This window comes from Orbicella faveolata, unplaced genomic scaffold, assembly GCF_042242905.1.
Source record: "Orbicella faveolata isolate gen_17 unplaced genomic scaffold, um_ofav_v1 contig_15, whole genome shotgun sequence".
Classification (NCBI taxonomy): Eukaryota; Metazoa; Cnidaria; class Anthozoa; order Scleractinia; family Merulinidae; genus Orbicella; species Orbicella faveolata.
The window spans coordinates 7,860,473-7,882,500 of record NW_028301542.1 but is presented as its reverse complement, the minus strand read 5'-3'; the positions used below and the strand labels follow the sequence as shown (position 1 = coordinate 7,882,500).

General features: G+C 39.2%; 3 long non-coding RNA genes across 5 annotated transcripts in view; 2 read left to right on the top strand and 1 right to left on the bottom strand.

Moving 5' to 3' along the window:
- Positions 1–5,494, top strand: part of LOC149113370 (uncharacterized) — a 5,625-nt gene extending 131 nt beyond the window's left edge. For 2 of the 3 annotated variants that reach the window (XR_016206775.1, XR_016206777.1), the window contains exons 2-4: positions 780–844; positions 2,608–2,771; positions 5,054–5,494. This is a non-coding gene — a long non-coding RNA (uncharacterized LOC149113370). Of the gene's footprint in view, positions 1–591; positions 845–2,607; positions 2,772–5,053 lie in introns of those variants that run through there. The other variant, XR_016206776.1, reaches the window with a different exon arrangement.
- Positions 5,495–9,210: 3,716 nt separating this feature from the next.
- Positions 9,211–10,921, bottom strand: LOC149113369 (uncharacterized). The gene is made up of 4 exons (XR_016206782.1): positions 10,846–10,921; positions 10,400–10,483; positions 9,863–10,023; positions 9,211–9,312 (listed from the first exon to the last, which is right to left on the bottom strand). It is a non-coding gene; the product is annotated as an uncharacterized LOC149113369 (long non-coding RNA).
- Positions 10,922–18,293: 7,372 nt separating this feature from the next.
- On the top strand, positions 18,294–21,201 carry LOC149113368 (uncharacterized). Its single transcript, XR_016206794.1, has 2 exons — positions 18,294–18,601; positions 20,865–21,201. It is a non-coding gene; the product is annotated as an uncharacterized LOC149113368 (long non-coding RNA).
- The last annotated feature ends 827 nt before the right edge of the window (positions 21,202–22,028 follow it).

The window sequence follows — 22,028 nt, the reverse complement described above, 5'->3', positions numbered from 1 at the left end:
AACCATTAACTTGACCTTTCATATGACTTGTTTTCCTTTAGTTGTGTTTGTAATTGTTAATGTCATTAATTCTCACACCTCAGACAAAGGTTTCAATGATGGTCTTTGTAAACCTCATATTATTGTTTGCCTTTCGTAACAAACACATCAACATACCTGACAAAGTAATCTGTTACCTATAGAAGAGAGATATTATTTCTAAAATCATTCAACACGTTTTAGTCCTCGGAAGAAATGAAAAGGTCAACATTATTTTTTTCTGACGATACCAGGCAAACCATTTTTAACTAAAAAAGCTTAAAATATCACTTTAAAAGACATGCACAAACTGTTACGTCTAAGTGTCTTTGATTTAGGCTTGTTACGTACTTAGTTGTAATTAATGGGTCCCAAGTGACACAAACGGAGTTTGGTAACTTCCCATATAGCTAACTACAGTACTGAAGATTTGCTTGTGTTTTTGTAAGGGTATTTGGCTACAAAATATATACCCCCCTGTATTGGACGTTCTAGCCCTTTCCTCACCTTTGTAACACCCAGTTTTACCAAAATGTAGCGAAAATTTATCCCTCGGACAGTTCGGATGCAGGGTTCAGAAACTATATCTCGATAACAAAACGCATTGAATAATCAAGAGATTTAGGCGCGCCTTAAGCGCTCGAAAAATTCTATCCCATTCTCTGCCAAGTTCCTTCCTATCACAATGTTCGCTCAGCAAATAATGAGCGTTCTCAGCAGTTTCTGACATATTGTCACAAATTTCCTTCGCCTAATTGCAGAATCAATAACGGCACAATGAAGACGGTGATCTCGACTTTGCTAGTGATTGTTGTGTTAACTTCTGGTGAGTTAATTTCCTTTTTGTTCAACAAACCTCTCGTTTGAAATAAATGAATCAGGAGGACCGTATCTGACATACAAAATACACTTATCCCCCCCCCCCCCCCAAAAAAAAAACAATTACATACTCTGCTTCATTTCTGCACTTGAAAGAATGTTTTGCGGCTTAAACGCGCCATTGGTATTTTCAGTTTGGAAAAGTTTCATGAATGTGCAAACTTAATTTGCAGGGCCATGAAATAGCAAAAGCTTATTTTTTTCGCTTGTTAGTTAGTAAAACGACCATGCCAATGGTTATCATAACGCCCGTAAAGTTTTTCAATTGCTCTTGAAGCGTCCCGTTCCTAAGCTTACATGCATAGATTACATTTTAGGTCCGATTAAATTAGATAGAGAATTAGATGGTGACCATCGCCGAGCTACTAAGGTACCAAAGAGAACCAAAGAGAACAAGAGCATATTGAAAAGAGAACCCGCTAATCTACGTTTTTAAAGCAGTCATTTCTTGAGTGGCGTTGGCATCGTCAGTTAAATTGTCTCAAAAACTGGCAGAAAATATCGAAATGAATTGAACACGGAGGTTGTTGTTGTGACCGCGAAGAACAGTTACTATCTCAGCTGTCAGAGGGCAATTACCATTACAGCTCATAACCAATCTAACAGGGCGGAAATAGGTAACTACGACATGAGGGAGCCATTTGGGACAAAAATCTATCAACTTGGATCAGTTCCTATTCCTCAGTGGCACTTTCTCTCCCTCAGAATCTTGTCCACTCTTCCTCCTCCAACCTATTAACTGTTGGTTTCTGCAACCAACTGAGACTTCTTTGAAGACGGGTTGTCATCCAATCATCCCCGGCAATTGCCCAGCCTTCATGCAGTCGTCAGATGCATGTCAAGACTGCCCATACTGAACAACCCCGAGATTACTTTCTCTGCTCTTTGGTATCAAACACCAAAGCTAATCTTCACCTTGTCCCTTCTCGGTATACCATCCCGCTTGGCAAAAGAGAAATCTTAGCTGCAAGCATTGTCCTCCAATATACCATCCGCTGTAATGGGATCGTGTCTACAACATGAATATGTATACAGCCCTTTTGGCAGAAAACGAGTTACATCCCCGAGAGGCGAGCTCACGTGAAAACTGCGGGATTCGGGGAACAAATAATGTCCACCAGCTAATATCCGGGCATATTTTCGCGCCAAATGGAGGCTGTTGTGTTTATTATCCTTCCAATCTTTTTCGCAACACGCGTAATTTTGAAAATTGGGGAGTATTCTCGGATATTCCCCACTTTTAGCTGGGGAATATTCGGTCACGTGACGTGTTTAGACCAATCGTGCGCGAGCGAAAATATTTGATGGATTATAAAATTTATTATTCAACAGATCGTGACTATGTGCAAATATGGTCATAGCGCGCTCGGGTTTTGCGGCTTTTCTGCAACAAACTGAGTAAACCGTGATTTGTGACGTATGTAAAAAAAAATTATCCTGCTCAATCTTACGGAATATCCCATGATTTTAACCAACTCGACCTACGGCCTCGTGGGCTAAGTATCAGACGATATTCCGCGGAATTTCACAGGATTATTGTTAAATGTTTCCCAGTTTCCGGCGGCGTAGGCGTATTTTATCTAGTGACATACTGTTTGACGAGTTTAAGGTGCCGGATTGGTACGTGCTACGTCGTGCTCAACCCATATTAGTGTGCGTTGCACTTTCTGTATCTAACTATAACATCGTTCTTTTTCGTTTGTATTGTAGACCATCAAGTATCAGGTTCTTGTTCAAACGTGGTAGCGGACACAGACTGGGCCTCTTGTCTCCCCGGTGAGTCGTGTCCACACGGCTTCACTAAAATTGATGACGACCTTGAGTGTGGTTCAGGGAAAGTTTGCTGTCTGATGAGGCCAACATTCGACTTAAACGTAAGAAGTAGAAATAGCACATGAATCCTTTTGCAGAAAATCTATATCGGAAAGCCAAATGATAAAAGTCAAAGTTGACTCTAATCCACCGCGTATGCCCTCAAGGGCAGGGGTCTTGACTTTCATCTAAGAAAATAAGCAATATTATTTTTTTCTGAAGCATCACAGCGGGCCAGAATCCTAAATCCTTGAATCTGATTGGCTGATAACGCCGACACTCTTGGCCGGTCCAGCTTTTTCCCACACCAGGAACGGCTTGCCCGGTCCGAAATTCGCGAGAAATCTTGAAGTAGTTTTTTTGTACTATGGCGCGAGGAAACGTTGTATTTTCCATCTTAAAATGCAATTTTCGGCTTACTAAACGTTGCAAAGCGGAGGAAGACATCAGTAATGGAATAAAAGGCCTAATTATTCTCCGAGAAGTCGAGTATTCAATTAATGTTGCTAACAACACTTTGCTGGTTTCCTGCTTTTCTAGTTGTTGTTTTTGTTGAACCGTTGACATACCGTTTAACTTTAAACAACTTACTGCGAGCAGTGTTTTGAGCACAGTTTTCGGTTGACATCCGTTATTTCCTTTAAAGTTCTATTTTGTAATCTCCTTCTATGTTGCCTCATTTTAGAATATACGGTTTCGTAGCTAAAATAGGCAAACAAATTCATTGCAACGCTGTGGTTTTTCGAGATATTTTTCTTGACCTGTTGACATGCTGTTTAACTTAATTGATTTAAAACGACTGAGCCGCAGAACAGTCCTTTGAGCTCAGTGTTTCGTTTGACATCAGTTATTTTCTTTAGAGTTCTATTTTCTAATCTCGTTCTATTTTGCTTCATTCGCAACGATGTGGAGTTTGCATGAACTAACATCAAGAAGTTTTTCTTGTGTAATTTTCTTTTTAAGCACTGATTTGTGAAGGACGTAACGGCGAAAAAAGATAAAGAATTGAAATAATAAGATCAGTATGAAGGCAGAGACTGAGATGTTTGAGTATTTTTCACTAAATGTTTCTCGTGTTTTAAGAACTTTCGTTGAAACCGAATTTGAAAGTATGATTTCATTTTCAACAAGACAAAGCATACGTAGAACATCATTCGCTTGTTTGTAAAAAAAAATTCAAACATCATTGTTTGGTTTGTTTAGTTTATTTCTCTGTGTTTGCTATGAAATATCACTGTTTGCTTTTTATATTTATTGCTCTAAGAGATATTTGAAGTTCTGTTTTATCGTTGATCTATCAGTTTTTCTCAGACATTTACAAACAGAGCGCTTTTTTTTCAGTTACGAGTTAAATTTCAACTGTGACGCTGCGACATAGAACGTGTAGAAGCACTTTTTGCAAACCAGTTTGACATGTTCATTTTCAGAAAGAAAAAAGCAGAAAAAAATGAAACGTTATTCACCGGCTTAGGTCGTATATGGAAAAGTTGTGCCCTCGACCTTGAGTACGTCCCTCGGTCTGCGGCCTAGGCCCGTACTGAAGGCCTCGGGCACAGTTTTTCCCTATACGGACCTCCCAGCCGGTGAATAACATCTATTTATAGATCGTTTTCAGGTGACGTCATCAAATTCTTAAATCCAAACTAAAGAGCCACCAAAGTTTTTATCCTCATCAGGCATAAGAGGTACTAAAGTTATATAACCAGTCGTTTCGCAAAATATTGCGACTTAAGTGTAGGCAAAACGACTTTAATGTAGGCGAATCGACTCAGATCGTGTAGGCGAAACAACTTTGGCCGTGTAGCCAAAACAACTTCGATGTAGGCGAAACGACTGACATCCCTGTTTACAACTTTCCAATTCAGTAGCGCCCTTTGTTTGGAAACCAGCGCATGTTGAATTTCGAAGTTATGGCGGTGCGTCACATAATGCTACGATCGCGTTTGCCGAAAAATATGTATTTATCTCGTTTTTTTACGCCATTTAAGACGTTGTCGTGTTTGGAAAAGTGCTTATTTAAATGTCTATTTGTTCAGTGAAGATAATCATTGCCCCAGATAACCAAAGTAAGTTCCAGAAGTGAACACTATTTTCCGGCCGCCATATTGGTGTACCGCAGAGAAACACCAACATGGCGGCTCCATACTACGCTCTGTAAATTTGCGCGGAACACTTCGACGAATATCTTAACTTTGGGCCAACGTACACTCCTTAAACTTAGAGAACTGTCTTCTTTATTTATCTCCTGTAATATCACAATTTCTTGACTTACTCCACTGAATGATTTTTGATTTTATTTTTTATTGCGTGACAATGACAACGCTCTATTGTTTTCTTTTAACAGGTTATAGACGCACCATGTATAATTGGAGGGGTGTCAGGACAAGACGACTCTGCCAAACACAGATATAAAAAACTTCCCTGATTCCTTTAGATATAATAGTGAGAATCATTGTTTTCCACAGCTTCAGTTTTATCCTACGTTTTGCCCCGGGTTCACGATGTGTGTAGGCATGTCCGTACGCTAGTCGTGATCACCGACCTAGCTATCCACTAGACCCTCGGTAGTCCTGTGGCTAGAGTGTCTAAGCGTTGTAGACAAGATTATGGATGTAACGTCGTTCATGGACTCAGAAAATACTTTTTTTTTCATATCCATTAAATGAGCATTACTAACATCACTGAATATTGCTAGTCCTAAATGACGATTTATGCAATTATTGCTACAGATTGACGACGCTAAAGAAATCGTGTCCGTTCCTTGCGAGTTTAATATTAAAAAATATATATATATAGCTATGCATTGAAGTGGTTTACGTCGTGTGACGAAAATGTCAAATAAATGCAAATTTCAACTTGTTTTGATCTGTGTCAGCGCTAAACATGCTGTGGTTGTGATCATATGGTAATACGCCTTGCATTCTGCGTATCGGATAATTTCATGGAGTAGAACAGACAGGTAAGCCATGAGGTCGCAGTCATACCTGGCAGCTGCTATCACTAGTTTGTTGGTTTAGTCTCAGCCTCCACAAAAAGTGAAAAAGTGATGCTTCCGAGGGAGGTCTAATCCAGGTTTCTTTCATATCTATATTGCTGTTCTTCTCAAAAGTCTACGTTATTTTGGGTGGAATGACAAGTTGACTGCCGTCATATAGGCTTCTTTGCTAACAAAAACTTGGAAGTAGAATTCGACAAATTGTGTAATTTACAGTGTTCTCGTAGCATACACTACGCACGCGATGTACTGGTCAACATCGATGAAACAGAGGGTTCAAAAATGGTTTACTTAGTCATACTGGTTCAACCATTGTTGGACGAGTATTTTGTTATACTGGGTGTCAGTACAAATGGTATAAGGGTGTATCACTACGCTAGGCTGATTAGGGGAAGCATCCTCTAGGTCTTATTACACATTAGAGGAAATCGGAAGAGATGAAATTTATATTTAAACATTAAAAAAATAATAATATAAATAAACTAGGAGTACTGTAACTGTTTCGCCATCACCCTAAGTGTTGAGCTTGGAAACTGTGTGCGAACGATCTAGGAGCTACACTGGTAGCAACGTCTTTGAAGTTTACAAAGAGAAGAGGGATGAAATTTATTTTAACGCCTTGTGCTTACGTTCTTCTCAAAGAAATGCACGAAGATTGTAACCCACGTGCAAATCGATTTTTCCACTCGCTAAAGGCCGGTGTTGTTCCGCGTCGAACCCTCTTGATGCCGTCTCCGTCGCCGCCGTCGTTGTCAAAACGTCCCACATAGGTCGAGAAACGCTCAGTTTAAGTGGTATTTTATAAACGACACGCGATAAGAAGACTGACCTTTGCACTATATTGTATTAACAATTATATTAAGCGCGGCCTCCTTTTCATATGTTTTTTTTCAAGCGCAACTAAGAAACGTTTCCCTTGATGATATGTTACAGGATAAAAACAAGGAAATCCACGCGTTTCGTGGTATATTATGTTCCGTAAGGTTTACAAAACTGCCGTGCTTTTCCCACCTTTAGCTCTCCTAAAGTAGCGTCCACCGTTACTTTCAAAATCAGAAGGCCTAAGAGGCCGCAAATTTCCGTGCAGTCGCTAATTTCAGATAGCCATTATACTTTCGGTGGACGCGTTAATCTCGGGTAGCCGTTACTTCAAGGTACCTAAAATACGTGAGTAACTGAAGGGGGAAAATATGGCAAACACAACCAAGGAGTCAGCAGAATGTCACTTAATTTTCTTCGTTTCATTAAATCTTCGGAATTCTTGTACAGTAAATCAATTAGCTTTTCCATGATTTTGATTGAAAGGTGCTTTAATTAATATATAGCTTGTCCAAATTTTAAACTTGAGTTGTAAGTTCGTGAGCCTAATGGTAGCGCCGTTCAACACAGAGGCTAACAGAGGTTTGTTGTTTTTCTGTGAAACCGGCGTCTGTGATCGTTTAGCGCGCATGAGTAATTGTATTTATGACAAAGAGACTACCGGACTGAAGGAAGATAGAATGGTATTCGAGTACCAATTAGTATCTCAAACAATCGCTTTTGATCGGAAACTGATACAATTTCTGGCCTTCAGAATACCTCCTGTTTTCCCCTGTGTTCTAACTGCAGATTATTGATACGAATGCCTAGATTGTATTAGCGACCCAAGATTGCACAATTTCAGAGAAATATTCCTAACAAAGCGAATGAAAGCGTACTCTTAAGGAACGTTGTTGTTGTGGTTGTACTGACACTTTAAAGGTTTTGAATTGAGCTTTTCTGTGACTGCCTTATCAGACTTTGAAGATGTGAAAGTTCGTCGCAGTTATGAATATTACTTAAGCAGAAGAGAGATGAAAACTTGAAACAAACAAACAAACAAACAAACAAGAAACAAACAACTGTCAACCGGGAGCTGGCCATTTCGCAGGTTCTAACAAACCTGTAAGTGGCCAGCTACCAATTGACTTGCTATTTAGTTGGGAGAGCACTGGACCGGCATCACAGACGGTCGTGGGTTTGACGGTACCGTACAAGCCAATTTTTTTTTTCAGGCTTTACTAAAGTAGTGTTCATAACTGCGATGATCATTCACATCTTCTTTTCTTGATCCGCATCTCAAACATATGAATTTCATATATTCATACTAGTTTACAAGGCTAGTATTAGACTTAGTTTACAAAGAGTTTGAATAGCTTCGTATGGTTATATTTGCTCACCATGTTACGAAGAGGTCTAATGCTCTGTTGTGCTTGGGCTGAGACGAATTTGTATGGATTCTTGTTCTTGTACTAAAAAGCATTTCTATTCACTCCTATGCTTCCGTCTAGGAAATGTTTTGTGGTCTCTTGGGTAAGGTAGGGAGTACTCTGTATATTGACTAATAGAAATCAGGTTTAGCTAGCACAATCCTCGTGGAATTGCGTCCTTACACGTAGGGGCCAAACCAGCCCCCTGATGGTTCATGAAGGCTATATTTGCTTGGTTTATATATTTCTGAACCAAGTTTGGGAGATGAGCTTTCTTTGTTCTCCAGTTTATTTTAATTTGGAAGTTGTGACAAAATGTCAGATTATGATGTCATAATTGATGACGTCACCAAAACGCGCTATAATTTTTTGTAAAATCTGATAAAAAGATGATGTCATTGGAAAGGCCTTGACTTGAGGAGTAAAATGCCGGAAACCGTTTTTTCCTATGATGATTATTTTTCGAGATATGGTAAGTTAAATATTTTTTGGTTGCCCCTCCCGGAATTTGCTTAACCATACTGTCCTTCTTAAGTCAGTCTCTCTGGTTTATTTTTTTCAGTTTTATTCTAGGAAGGCTAATAATCTCGAAAAATAGAAAGCTTGATGTTGTCAAAAATCGTATGGTTTTAGAAATTTGTTTTTCGCCTTTGTTAGGATGGTATTAAAAGTAAAACAACGGGTGACGTCACAGGTTATGGCGTAACAAAATTAATTTTAACGCAATAACACTAGAGGGATAATTTTTCATTCCGATTTTCTTCTTTATTTTTGCTTTAGTCATGTGGCACATCACATGTGCAACATAGCTGCATTTGCTGGAACAAAATTACGGCTCCAATTTGGGGATTTTTCTCAAGGGGGGACCCCATATTTTGCAGAGTTATTTTTCATATTTAAAAATGCCATATTTCATTTAATTTTTGTGATATGGACAAAATTTTTTCAGGTTTCAACTGCCCTTGATGTGCTCTTTCGAACACATTGTAAAAAATATGCATATTAAAAACTTCAAAAGTGGCAAAAAACATGACGTCATCACTGTGACGTCACAACTTTGACATTTACTGACATTTTTCACGTAAATATAATTGGCAATAGGTCTCCTGCTCATCTGCCAAGTTTGGTGTAGAAAGAGTCAATACTTTTTAAGTAATGGGAAATAATGTGAAATACCCAAGAACTGACGAAACATTTGGGGGAAGGTTTGGCCCCTACGTGTTAGTGTCAAGTGAGGAGGGTAAATGCACGCGAACGAAATTGAACTCAACTGTCAACTAAGGGAAGTCAACCTGTCACATTTTATTGAACTTTTTAATGCTCTTATAACACGAATGCCAACAATTAGTTAACTGTATCCCCACGTGCTCTGATGGCGGTCTGAGAGATAAAAAAACGACATCAATGTGGGTTTTAAAACTGTGTGATTAGAAACTGTGTCTATGTAGTTTTATTAGTTTTAGTGAATTATAGAGTAAATGTACTGTGCTGCTCTATTGAGCTCAATAAAAATGGCCCTTAATGGATAAATTATTATTATCATCATCATCTAGGCAATCGATGGTAGACCTCGTTCATGTCTTTGGTGTTCACCGTGGACATTATTCGTTATTAATCTAATAATTGTTTGAAGCCGAGAGACGTGAAAAACGTGTGACCGTATTTCAGATGTCGTTCGGTTTACCTTCTAACGACTAACAATATTCTTTTAGCCAAACTTCTGAAAATGCGAAAATTTTAGAAAGTGCTTAGCAATTCTGTTACTCCGTCTAGTAGGGGCGTCATATTTCCAGCAGGTATCTTTGAGAGTTTCCCCTGAATGCATCCAAGATTGAAAATGAAGAAAAACTTAAACACGTGCAACTGAGAGCAGCACGCCTCGGGTGGTGTAGGGAAAAAAAAATCACTGGGGTTATTGCCTCTTTCTTACCTTGATATGCTACGAACAGCAGCTCTTACATATTCCTTTAAGAGGAATAGCAGTTGAACAGTAACAGTTGTCGCAGGGATGCGGACGACCAGGAATGACCAATCTCTTCTCGTTGGTGACATCAGTCCGCAGGCCCTCGTCTCGTTTTTCCTCCCCGGGGTCTGTGCAACAATTACAAATCAGCATAACTGTAAGTAAGCTGTATCCGTAATCAGCAAATAATCTAGTCCGTACATTTTGTCAAAGGAGCCTTTGCTTTTTCTCGGCTGCTCGGCATTTGCATTTAATGCAATTGCTAGAACCTCTACACTACTCTTGAGTCGTACCGTTGTATAAAAGATAATTGATATTTTCAAAGTTCAAAATAAAAACAATGTGTTCTTGAAATTGATAAGGGATGGTTTTAATAGCACTTGAGCTTTGGTGTATATACTCTTAAAACTTCCAGGTTGCATTCCTAACCATTTGCAGAACGTAATAAAAGATAATTGCAACAGAGAGTTATGACTGTTTGAGACTTGGTTAAAATGTTCTTACCTTCGTGGATAGTACGGGAGTTCACAGCCGACACCAGGAAAATGGCCACGATAAAGAGAATCAAAGTTTTCATCGTAAGTTGAACTAAACAAAACGAAAAAAAAAAAAATGCTGAGAGGGGCGAGGGTAAAAACTGGATATAACTACATGTACGACGGATTAACTTGAAGTGGCAAGCTACCCGTAACTAAAATGAAATGTACGCAAAGCGACCCCGCGGCTTTATTCTTTAAGACATTGAGAGCGTATAAAAATTATATTGGGGTGTTATCAGTTTAACGACTAAAAGGTGACAGTTTCTTCATGTTACTGTCTTCTGAGCGACAAAAATGTGCGATGTATTGTTGTGCTGCATCAAAGGAGACAATCACGAGGACATCCGATTGTGTCGTTGTTAAGAATCCTATAAACTATGAGATGAAATTGTAACTCGTAAAGTCTTTTACCTTCCTTCTGATAGTGGCTATGTAAATATCTTTGTGTCCCAAGAACAATTTTCTTCTCCTTTCTCAGTGGATCAAGCTGCAAGAATGAATAATTTTTTCCTTTCTGTGACCTATTTCAATTGTTTGAATTGTCAAATTACAATATTTGCTCAGTTTTAGGTGCCCTCATAGCCACCGTGTCGTTGGCGTTTCCATGGGAGAACTATACTTCGCCTTTCTTTAGGGCGTTCAGAGCGTGCAAGAATTATGTAGAAGCGTTGTCATTTTTACGAATAAGCGGTGGCAGTTTCTTCGTTTTTCATGTCTTCTGAGCGATAGAAAAGTGCGATGTATTGTTGTGCTGCATCAAAGCAAGACAATCATAAAATTATAGCCCATAAATATTTTACCTTCCTTCGGGTAGTGGCTATGTAAATATCTTTGTGTCCCAAGAACAATTTTCAGAAACTTTCTCATTGGATCAAGCTTCAAGAATGAATGAATAATTTTTTCCTTTCCGTGATCTATTTCAATTGTATGAATTGTTATAATACAGTGTTCGCTTTTAGATGGCCTTATGGCCCCATGCTGTTGGCGTTTCCATGGGGAGAACCATACTTCGCTTTTAAGTCTGATGTAGCAATGAGTTTCAATTGCCTCCTCCACGGACAATGCAGTCCTCTGAAATAAATAATTTTATCATTCCCTGATCTAACATTTTTTTGCTTTTAATTCTGTTTGTGGACAGGCAAATTGGAACTGATGCAATTAAAACCTCCGTTTAGATTTAATTAGAAATGCAATTTGCAAAAAAGATCCCTTTCAACCGTCCATTAAGCCTCATATCGATCGAACTCTAAACGAGTGAAGAGCAAGCCTAAGATTTTTGACCTTTATGTGTTTGGTGCACTAAGAACTAAAACTATACTGAAGTTCAATTTCAGGTCAACTGGATGAAGTGATTGTCCACCATTGAAAATGTTTTTGGGTTACGGAAAGTAGTAAGTGACATCACTTTTTAACACAGCGGAGAAAACCCAACTGCTGATACGGTTAGCTACATTTACGGGCATTTCTTGCATGTATTCTGTATGACAAGTTTTGTAAAATACAGAACGAAGATCTAGGGCAAGAGAATTAGTCCATTTTCAACAATTAAGCATTGAAGTCCCATTAAAAACTATCCGTCAGTTTGACTCCGAACCCATTACGAGCGCTTTAGGACCCATTAGAAGTTATTATGTGTTAACGCAAAGGTAAACAATTCACCTGAACCTTTTAGAAAATCCATTAGAAGTCATTGTATGTATTGTAAAGCACAAGGGATTACGGATAGCAGCACGTGGGAAAAATAAAATAGAAAGAGAGACATGTTAACTTCTGTAAGTGGTTTAAGAGCCTAGAAGCGAAACGTGCTGCCCTGATTGAAGATGCTAAGTGATACTGTAACCTCTATTTGATGATGTACACACACCATTTTAGCCGATTGTTTCTCCGTCATGTTCGAACATTTCATTCACGAAGGCTTTAACCGGTCAGAAAATCTAGCAAACGAAGGGTATCATTACACACTTACGGTTTTAAAATTTCTAACTTTTCAGTTTTTTATGCGAAATGACTAGCAGTGCTTTAAAAACGTGATTCTTAGCAAGTGACGATACGAAAACATGAATTAAACAGATAAGGTTAGCCTGGGAGCTTCTCATGGCTCTATAGCCTCGAAGGAAACTTGTAGTGAGAGAGTCTGTTTATCTGGTCGCCGGGGTTCCTTATAAAGAAAGACCTGCAAGGAAACGATTGACGATATGACTGCTACAAGGATCTACAAGACAAAAGAATCTAACGATTGTTGAGTTGGAAATAGCAAGAAAGTACAACGTGGTTGCAATTCGCGCCAGAGCGGAGGAAACTATTAGACGAACTGTTCTGACGATTGAAGCGTGGATGATGGTATGCCAATGGCCAGAGATCATTCTCCCCTGATTAAAACCGAGTTAAAAGCTGCTGTTAAATGCAGAGTGGATGTCACAATATTTGTGAAAATCTCCACCATGTAGAAGGAAAATAGTCATGGTTATGTGAAATGGTTGTACAACTAGCCCAACCATGAGACTAGTAAGCGCCAAACAAGCTAACAGAATGTTAAGGTGCCTTTGGAGTCCTTGTTTGGTTTCCACGGCGATCACAACCAAGACGTTCAGCAAAATGGTTAAAGGCCAAGTTGAGAATAGCTGCTGCGACAAGCAAGCCATAAAATGAATCGGCAAAGGAATATTGCGTAGGAAACGTTTTCAGGAGAAAGCTGTTACATTCATTTAGACTCCCGAGCGATGAATTCTGAGAGAAGTTTTTTCTTCAATCGGAGGAACGAAGAGCAAAAAAAAAAACAACAACAAAAAAAACGAGTGGAGTGTTGCTGTTTTAAAAGAATTACCCGCAAATAAACATAAAAAATACGTTGCAAAAACTAATGTACTAATCAAAAGAAGACAGACTGCTACGCAATTTTTATGGTTACATGAACAATTTGGCGGCACACTCTATTCTTTGCAATATATATATATTTTTTAATTTGTGACTCTTTTTAGCGATCAGTGACAGCGTCACAAAACAAATGGCTAAATTGAGAGCACTAAGCAACTTGTTACATGGCGCGGTATCATAAAAAGACCAAACGAAAGAGCAATGCTTCTTGAAATGTATGCAGTTAAATATCTTAAGGTACACTTAGGTCAAGAGATTTGACAACGCGAAGTGCAAGTGGCGTGCAAGTGGTGGATAAGTGGTACCTCGTGCAAAAATCGCCATTTCATATCCTAGTCATTCAGTTAAAAAAAAAATCGGGATATTGAGTGTTACAAACTACAAGTGAACAACCCTTGCGATTTTTACTGACAGGACGGCTGCTTTTAGGTCAACCCACCGAGGTTTCTATAACTCCTCGAAGAACATATTTAGAGTCCCTGTCCATAAATACGGGAAATAACTACGCAAGGGTCGAAAATTCGATTTCGCTCATATTTTTATGATAGACAGGCTAGGGCATGACAAAAACTACTGGATAGTCTTTTTTTTTGGCAAAATATCCTTTTAATTCAAAGAAATATGGAAATTATCAAATTCCCTTAAAATCGTCATTTGACGCACCATTTTATTAAACAAGTTTGAGAGCCTCGCATGCATTCTTCCGTCTTTAAAACACTCAAATATTTTTGTGCAATGTTTAAATGTGTACTGGGTTGATTTTAGGGAATGTTGCGGGTTTTTTTTTTTTGGGTGCAAAATATCTAAATTTCGAAGACATGTATTTCATTTACTTAAAAGTACTTCGTGAATATAACTGATTTTCACCATGTGCGAAACCTTCAAATAGATTAAGCTTCTGGTGGTTGAATCGCAGAAGGATGGTCTACAGATTCCTGTAAAAAGTTCTTTGGGCAAATGATCGTGAGCGACGCGAGAGCTTTTCAAAGTACGCTAAAAATGCAAATATTTGACCATCCGTCGTCAAATTTCAATTTACGGGTTAGACATATATATTAGCATGCGCCACATGACTTGACCTATATTAAGTTGAAATAGACACAGAGCTGGTAATTTCGAAATCTTCAAACCTTATTTGCTGTAAAAGGCAAGTCCAAAGCCGATTTGACGTGTTTCTCTCACCATTCGTCGCACATAAAGCAGAACGTCCAACTGTCAAAGGCGATCAGGAGGACCGTATCTCACATACAAAATACACTTATCTCCCCCCCCCCCCCCCCTCCCAAAAAAAGGAATTATTGTACAATTACACACTCTGTTTTATTTCTGCACTTGAAGGAATGTTTTGCGACTAAAACGCCCCATTGGTATTTCCTGTTTGGAGAAGTTTCATGAATGTGCAAACTTAATTTGAAGGACCATGAAATGAGAAAAGCTTATTTTTTGGCTTGTTAGTTAGTAAAACGACCACGCCAATGGTTATCATAACGCCCGTAAAGTTTTTCAAATGCTCTTGAAGCGTCCCGTTCCTACGCTTACATGCGTAGATTACATTTTAGATCCGCTTTGATTATATAGCGTATTAGATGGTAACTATCGCCGAGCTACTAAGGTACCAAATGTAACCAAAGAGAACAAGAGCATATTGAAAAGAGAACCCGCTAATCTACCGTGACGTTTTTAAAGCAGTCATTTCTTGAGTGGCGTTGGAATCGTCAGCTAAATTGTCTCAAAAACTGGCAGAAAATATCGAAATGAATTGAACACGGAGGTTGTTGTTGTGACCGCGAAGAACAGTTACTATCTCAGCTGTCAGAGGGCAATTACCATTACAGCTCATAACCAATCTAACAGGGCGGAAATAGGTAACTACGACATGAGGGAGCCATTTGGGACAAAAATCTATCAACTTGGATCAGTTCCTATTCCTCAGTGGCACTCTCTCTCTCCCTCAGAATCTTGACCACTCTTCCTCCTCCAACCTATTAACTGTTGGTTTCTGCAACCAACTGAGACTTCTTTGAAGACGGGTTGTCATCCAATCATCCCCGGCAATTGCCCAGCCTTCATGCAGTCGTCAGATGCATGTCAAGACTGCCCATACTGAACAACCCCGAGATTACTTTCTCTGCTCTTTGGTATCAAACACCAAAGCTAATCTTCACCTTGTCCCTTCTCGGTATACCATCCCGCTTGGCAAAAGAGAAATCTTAGCTGCAAGTATTGTCCTCCAATATACCATCCGCTGTAATGGGATCGTGTCTACAACATGAATATGTATACAGCCCTTTTGGCAGAAAACGAGTTACATCCCCGAGAGGCGAGCTCACGTGAAAACTGCGGGATTCGGGGAACAAATATAGTCCACCAGCTAATATCCGGGCATATTTTCGCGCCAAATGGAGGCTATTGTATTTATTATCCTTCCAATCTTTTTCGCAACACGCGTAATTTTGAAAATTGGGGAGTATTCTCGGATATTCCCCAGTTTTAGCTGGGGAATATTCGGTCACGTGACGTGTTTAGACCAATCGCGCGCGAGCGAAAATATTTGATGGATTATAAAATTTATTAAATCCATTTTGAAATCACTGGCTATCCTTGCAATCTGATTGGCTCTCAATGGTGCGATTTATTCACGAATCGCACTATTTTTTGCTCTAAATCGCATCTTTTTCTCAGCCATTGAGAATGGGACAGTAAAAAAAAACAACAAATCAGATTTCAATATTAGTTTAAAGTAAACAATAAAATTTCAGGAAAATGAAAGGCAAAAAGCCATTGTGTGGAGAATTTAGCAACTAGTATTGCCAAAACTTTGTTGTTATTGTGGTTTTTTTTTTCCAAAAAACTTGACGAATGTAATTAATTACAGTTTCTAAATGACGATTATCAGCTCCTTCAGGCTGAACACCTACTTTAATGGAAGTTTCCAGCTTTCAGTGTCCATTTTGATGAATATTTTGGCGATTTTTCTTCAACATCTGCTCAAAATCCCTATGATACCGAGTCCAGTAAAACATAAACAAACGAAAACCACACAACAACAAATTCAGGGCCATCTCAAGAAGGTAGATGTTTCCAGGTTTCTGGTAGTTTCAAACGAAGCAACAAAAGAGCTCAACTCTGTCGCTGTGAATAAACATAGTCAAAATACACCCCGCTCCACAAAACAGTGAATGAATGAACGTCTTACGAAGCTGGTGTTAGTCCCGCCATCTTGGAAATATTAGGGAGCTTACGAATCGACGACTTTTGCACGACGCCGCCGTTAGATTGCGTGACATGCTCACTGCGCATGCGTTTCTGAGCACTTCCCAGCTTCGCGCCAAAGTCGACGACGTTGGTGAGAGCGATTTGCCGGCGTCTTGGAAACAGGAGGCCGTGAGGTTAGTTTTCAAAGTTTTCCCTCGATACTTCGGGTATTTTTGCCAGATAATTTAAGTATCACATTAGGGGCATGTCCTTGATGTTTGATTTTAATTTTATTTGCCTGTTTTCGTTCAAGAAACGACCTTTTGCAGTGCCATGGCGAACGCTATGAGTTCAACCAACACTGAAAGCGGTCAAAGCACGACACGGTGTGAATGAAAAGCAAATTGCTGTATGAAAAATCTTTCATTTTAATCTCGCTTCACTGAAATATAAGACATTTTTTGGTGTACAAGGAATTTGAAAGGACTAAAAGGTTTTAGCATTCGTGTCGACAGTTAGAAACAAGGACTAGATAGCTCAACTAGAGAGCTAGGCGATTTTTTCCTCTGTTGTTTTGAGTGGTCTTATAGCCAGCCTAATCTTTTAGAACCCAAATTTTTCTCGACGTACAGCTGCGCTTTCTTTTCTGCCATGCTAGCACATTTTGTTGGTCTGTCTTGAGTATTTTTTTTCTCGAGCTCCTGAGACAAAAAAAATTTGCCGGTCGCGCATAAACGTCGTCGTCTTTACTGCCAATCGTAAATTCAAATTTCTACAGGACGACGACGCGAGACTATAAGGTGACCCAACGGCGCCGTCGTCCGAAAGTCGTCGATTCGTAAGCTCCCTATTTCGAAACAAATGGCGCCGCAAGAACTTGACAAGGTCCTGAGTATTGAGTCCTTCGCCGAGGTCACAAAAAGAAACGGAGATGATAACGAGCTGGACTCCCTTAAAATCATGCCATTAAACGGTATGAAAGAGAAAAAAACGTACCATCCACTGGGCATCGTGCACTCGAGGGAGTTTCACAACTCAAAAGAAATCCATCGCAGAATTACGCAGGATGCACCTTCAAATTCCTTCTCCAAAGACAATGAAAAGTCTCAGCCTCAACCACAGAAGAAAGAAAGACCTTCCATCATTGATTCAAGCGACGAGAATTGAACTTTTATACTTGAAGCAGACTATTTTCGTTCTGACTTCAAAACCGCTTGTTTCTTTGTCATGCTCGGATGAGTTTTCGTCACATGACATCGTTTTGCATACTAAATGAGACGTAAAGGCGTTTCCGGTTCCGCTTTTTTTTAACAAACCGGCTACTGGAACAATACACCAAAAGTCTAAAAATTAAGGCGATAAAATTGTGCGATTTCAAAATGGATCTAATAAAGTGGCAATTGAACTTCATGTCGTGCAATTTTGGTCTGAAATCATACTTGTGATTTCAAATCGAACTCGCGCTACGCGCTCGTTCGATTTTGAAATCACGCGTATGATTTCAGACCAAATTGCACTCCACTCAGTTCAATTACCATTATTTATTATTCAACAGATCGTGACTATGTGCAAATATGGTCATAGCGCGCTCGGATTTTGCGGCTTTTCTGCAACAAACTGAGTAAACAGTGATTTGTGACGTATGTAACAAAAAAATTATCCTGCTCAATCTTATGGAATATTCCCTGATTTTAACCAACTCTACCTACGGCCTCGTGGGCTAAGTATCAGACGATATTCCGCGGAATTTCACAGGATAATTGTTAAATGTTTCCCAGTTTCCGGCGGCGTAGGCGTATTTTATCTAGTGACATACTAGTTGACGAGTTTAAGGTGCCGGATTGGTACGTGCTACGTCGTGCTCAGCCCATATTAGTTTGCGTTGCACTTTCTGTATCTAACTATAACATCGTTCTTTTTCGTTTGTATTGTAGACCATCAAGTATCAGGTTCTTGTTCAAACGTGGTAGCGGACACAGACTGGGCCTCTTGTCTCCCCGGTGAGTCGTGTCCACACGGCTTCACTAAAATTGATGACGACCTTGAGTGTGGTTCAGGGAAAGTTTGCTGTCTGATAAGGCCAACATTCGACTTAAACGTAAGAAGTAGAAATAGCATATGAATCCTTTTGCAGAAAATCTATATCGGGAAGCCAAATGATAAAAGTCAAAGTTGACTCTAATCCACCGCGTATGCCCTCAAGGGCAGTGGTCTTGACTTTCATCTAAGAAAATAAGCAATATTATTTTTTTCTGAAGCATCACAGCAGGCCAGAATCCTAAATCCTTGAATCTGATTGGCTGATAACGCCGGCACTCTTGGCCGGTCCAGCTTTTTCCCACACCAGGAACGGCTTGCCCGGTCCGAAATTCGCGAGAAATCTTGAAGTAGTTTTTTGTACTATGGCGCGAGGAAACGTTGTATTTTCCATCTTAAAATGCAATTTTTGGCTTACTAAACGTTGCAAAGCGGAGGAAGACATCAGTAATGGAATAGAAGGCCTAATTATTCTCCGAGAAGTCGAGTATTCAATTAATGTTGCTAACAACACTTTGCTGGTTTCCTGCTTTTCTAGTTGTTGTTTTTCTTGAACTGTTGACATACCGTTTAACTTTAAACAACTTACTGCGAGCAGTGTTTTGAGCTCAGCTTCCGGTTGACATCCGTTATTTCCTTTAAAGTTCTATTTTGTAATCTCCTTCTATTTTGCCTCATTTTGGAATATACGGTTTCGTAGCTAAAATGGGCAAACAAACTCATTGCAACGCTGTGGTTTTTCGAGATATTTTTCTTGAACTGTTGACATGCTGTTTAACTTAGTTGATTTAAAACGACTGAGCCGCAGAACAGTCCTTTGAGCTCAGTGTTTCGTTTGACTTCAGTTATTTTCTTTAGAGTTCTATTTTCTAATCTCGTTCTATTTTGCTTCATTCGCAACGATGTGGAGTTTGCATGAACTAACATCAAGAAGTTTTTCTTGTGTAATTTTCTTTTTAAGCACTGATTTGTGAAGGACGTAACGGCGAAAAAGATAAATAATTGAAATAATAAGATCAGTATGAAGACAGAGACTGACATGTTTGAGTATTTTTCACTAAATGTTTCTCGTGTTTTAAGAACTTTCGTTGAAACCGAATTTAAAAGTATGATTTCATTTTCAATAAGACAAAGCATACGTAGAACATCATTCGCTTGTTTGTAAAAAAAATTTCAAACATCATTGTTTGGTTTGTTTGGTTTATTTCTCTGTATTTGCTATGAAATATCACTGTTTGCTTTTTATATTTATTTTTTTTCTGTTTTATCGTTGATCTATCATTTTTTCTCAGACATTTGCAAACAGAGCGCTTTTTTTTCAGTTACGAGTTAAATTTCAACTGTGACGCTGCGACATAGAGCGTGTAGAAGCACTTTTTGCAAACCAGTTTGACATGTTCATTTTCAGAAAGAAAAAAGAAGAGAAAAATGAAACGTTATTCACCGGCTTAGGTCGTATATGGAAAAGTTGTGCCCTCGACCTTGAGTACGTCCCTCGGTCTGCGGCCTAGGCCCGTACTGAAGGCCTCGGGCACAGTTTTTCCCTATACGGACCTCCCAGCCGGTGAATAACATCTATTTATAGATCGTTTTCAGGTGACGTCATCAAATTCTTAAATCCAAACTAAAGAGCCACCAAAGTTTTTATCCTCATCAGGCATAAGAGGTACTAAAGCTATATAACCAGTCGTTTCGCAAAATATTGCGACTTAAGTGTAGGCAAAACGACTTTGATGTAGGCGAATCGACTCAGACCGTGTAGGCGAAACAACTTTGGCCGTGTAGCCGAAACGACTTCGATGTAGGCGAAACGACTGACATCCCTGTTTACAACTTTCCAACTCAGTAGCGCCCTTCGTTTGAAACCAGCGCATGTTGAATTTCGAAGTTATGGCGGTGCGTCACATAATGCTACGATCGCGTTTGCCGAAAAATATGTATTTATCTCGTTTTTTTACGCCATTTAAGTCGTTGTCGTGTTTGGAAAAGTGCTTATTTAAATGTCTATTTGTTCAGTGAAGATAATCATTACCCCAGATAACCAAAGTAGGTTCCAGAAGTGAACACTATTTTCCGGCCTCCATATTGGTGTACCGCAGAGAAACACCAACATGGCGGCTCCATACTACGCTCTGTAAATTTGCGCGGAACACTTCGACGAATATCTCAACTTTGGGCCAACGCACACTCCTTAAACTTAGAGAACTGTCTACTTTATTTATCTCCTGTAATATCACAATTTCTTGACTTACTCCACTGAATGATTTTTGATTTTATTTTTTATTGCGTGACAATGAAAACGCTCTATTGTTTTCTTTTAACAGGTTATAGACGCACCATGTATAATTGGAGGGGTATCAGGACAAGACGACTCTGCCAAACACAGATATAAAAAACTTCCCTGATTCCTTTAGATATAATAGTGAGAATCATTGTTTTCCACAGCTTCAGTTTTATCCTACGTTTTGCCCCGGGTTCACGATGTGTGTAGGCATGTGCGTACGCTAGTCATGATCACCGACCTAGCTATTCACTAGACCCTCGGTAGTCCTGTGGCTAGAGTGTCTAAGCGTTGTAGACAAGATTATGGATGTAACGTCGTTCATGGACTCAGAAAATACTTTTTTTCTCATATCCATTAAATGAGCATTACTAACATCACTGAATATTGCTAGTCCTAAATGACGATTTATGCAATTATTGCTACAGATTGACGACGCTAAAGAAATCGTGTCCGTTCCTTGCGAGTTTAATATTAAAAAAATATATATATAGCTATGCATTGAAGTGGTTTACGTCGTGTGACGAAAATGTCAAATAAATGCAAATTTCAACTTGTTTTGATCTGTGTCAGCGCTAAAAATGCTGTGGTTGTGATCATATGGTAATACGCCTTGCATTCTGCGTATCGGATAATTTCATGGAGTAGAACAGACAGGTAAGCCATGAGGTCGAAGTCATACCTGGCAGCTGCTATCAGTAGTTTGTTGGTTTAGTCTCAGCCTCCACAAAAAGTGAAAAAGTGATGCTTCCGAGGGAGGTTTAATCCAGGTTTCTTTCATATCTATATTGCTGTTCTTCTCAAAAGTCTACGTTATTTTGGGTGGAATGACAAGTTGACTGCCGTCATATAGCCTTCTTTGCTAACAAAAACTTGGAAGTAGAATTCGACAAATTGTGTAATTTACAGTGTTCTCGTAGCAAACATTACGCACGCGATGTACTGGTCAACATCGATGAAACAGAGGGTTCAAAAATGGTTTACTTAGTCATACTGGTTCAACCATTGTTGGACGAGTATTTTGTTATACTGGGTGTCAGTACAAATGGTATAAGGGTGTATCACTACGCTAGGCTGATTAGGGGAAGCATCCTCTAGGTCTTATTACACATTAGAGGAAATCGGAAGAGATGAAATTTATATTGAAACATTTTAAAAAATAAATAAATAAATAAACTAGGAGTACTGTAACTGTTTCGCCATCACC